Here is a 2,234-nt window from a genome sequence, read left to right as displayed (position 1 = left end):
GCAGCTGAGTCCTCTGGTCCTTGTGTATTTTCTTGACCGCATGTGTTCGAGTTTTTTTTCTGCAGTTTACACTCACAGTACCAGTCAAAAGTTTGGACACACCTACTCATTCCAGGGTTTTTCTTTATATTTACTATTTTCTACATTGTAGAATAATAGTGAAGACATCGAACTATGAAACGACATATGGAACCGTGTAGTAAACAAATCCAAATATATTTGCGATTCTTCAAAGTAGCCACCCTTTGCCTTGACAGCTTTGCACACATTTGGCATTCTCTCAACCAGCTTCATAAGGTAGTCACCTGGAATGCATTTCAATTAACAGGTGTGCCTTGTCAAGAAGATGGCCCTATTTGGTAAAAGACCCAAGTTCATATAATGGCAAGAACAGCTCAAATAAGCAAAGAGAAATGACAGTTCATCATTACTTTAAGAAATGGCAAGGTCAGTCAATGTCGAAAATTTCAAGAACTTTCAAAGTTTCATCAAGTGCAGTCGCCAAAAACCATCAAGCGCTATGATGAAACGGACTCTCCTGAGGACCGCCACAGGAAAGGAAGACCCAGAGTTACCTTTGTTGCAGAGGATAAGTTCATTAGAGTTACCAGCCTCAGAAATCAACAATAAACTGCACCTCAGATTGAGCCCAAATAAATGCTTCACAGAGTTCAAGTAACAGACGCATCTCAACATCAACTGTTCAGAGAAGACTGCGTGAATCAAGCCTTCATGGTCGAATTGCTGCAAAATAACCACTACTAAAGGACACCAATAAGAGACTTGCATGGGCCAAGAAACACAAGCAATGGACATTAGACTGGTGGAAATCTGTCCTTTGGTCTGATGAGTCCAAATTTGAGATTTTTGGTTCCAACCACCGTGTCTTTGTGAGACGCAGAGTAGGTGAATGGATTACCTCTGCATGTGTGGTTCCCAACATGATGCATGGAGGTGTGGGGGTGCTTTGCGGGTGACACTGTCAGTGATTTATTTAGGATTTAAGGCCCACTTAACCAGCATGGCTACCACAGCATACTGCAGCGATATGCCTTCCTATCTGGTTTGCGTTTCGTGGGACTATCATTTGTTTTTCAACAGGACATTGACCCAAAACAAACCCCCAGGCTGTGTAAGGGCTGCATCAGATGGCCTGGCCTCCAAACACCTGACCTCAACCCAATTGAGATGGTTTGGGATGAGTTGGACCGCAGAGTGAAAGAAAAGCAGCCAACAAGTGCTCAGCATTTGTGGGAACTCCTTCAAGACTGTTGGAAAAGCATTCCAGGTGACTACCTCATGAAGCTGATTGAGAGAATGCCAAGAGTGTGCAAAGCTGTCAAAGCAAAGGGTGGCTACTTTAAAGAATCGAAATCTAAAAAAATATTGATTTAACACTTGTTTTGGTTACTACATGATTTCATAGTTTTATCTACATTCTACAATGTAGATAATAGTTAAAATAAAGAAAACTGTGTTGTAACTATCAATTTAAATGTAGTCACTGGAAACAAGTCTAATGGGAAGGATGGAATCTGGTCTACCATCTTATATGGTACCTTCGCATGAGTGTTTTTTTCCTCACCTTGGAAGCACCCATCAGACTTGTAGAGATCTTTAGCGTGAGCTCGCGACCATGTTCCCTCACTTTTACCCTAACGAAAATGGAGAGGGTGTACACGCTGAAGGTAAGCATTTCCTGTGTATCAGCATACTTTTTTTTTCTCAATATTTCTTTCCCTGGATGTGAACTGTTTAATTACACTCGAATGGCATTAATTGCGTAATTCTGTCCGCTTTTCATTCCAAATGGCTGTAACAAACCCATTATTTCAATCTTAGAAGGTGGACCTTCTGGGCCAGCCCACCAGCTCCGCCCATCCGTCTCGGTTTACCCCCGACGACAAGTTCTCTCCGCACCGAGTGACACTGAAGAAACGCTTCGGGCTCCTTCTCATTCAGCAACCAAGACCCGTGCTCTAGTAGTCTATCAAAAACAGTATTAGCTGACTGTACACACATCAATTTTATTGATTTATGTGACCAAACGTCATCTGATCTGACATCACTTTTTGTATTACTTTGATTTGCACTGTTTAGGCAACACGTTTTCTTCAAATTGAGATTGAGTGAATAAAGCAGGTTTTTGTTAAACAACCTTTCACTGTTCTGTTTACTCATTTGATTAAGTATGTGAACTAGGTTGGAAATACCATTCTTATGGCACGATTTGT

General features: G+C 41.5%; 1 pseudogene; it reads left to right on the top strand.

The window, feature by feature from the left end:
* Window positions 1-119: 119 nt before the first annotated feature.
* On the top strand, window positions 120-2,159 carry LOC139559506 (H/ACA ribonucleoprotein complex subunit 3-like; annotated as a pseudogene).
* Window positions 2,160-2,234: the final 75 nt, after the last annotated feature.

Source organism: Salvelinus alpinus, chromosome 30, assembly GCF_045679555.1.
Source record: "Salvelinus alpinus chromosome 30, SLU_Salpinus.1, whole genome shotgun sequence".
NCBI classification, from domain to species: domain Eukaryota; kingdom Metazoa; phylum Chordata; class Actinopteri; order Salmoniformes; family Salmonidae; genus Salvelinus; species Salvelinus alpinus.
The sequence above is the reverse complement of the archived record's forward strand: the minus strand, read 5'-3'. Positions and strand labels throughout refer to the sequence as shown.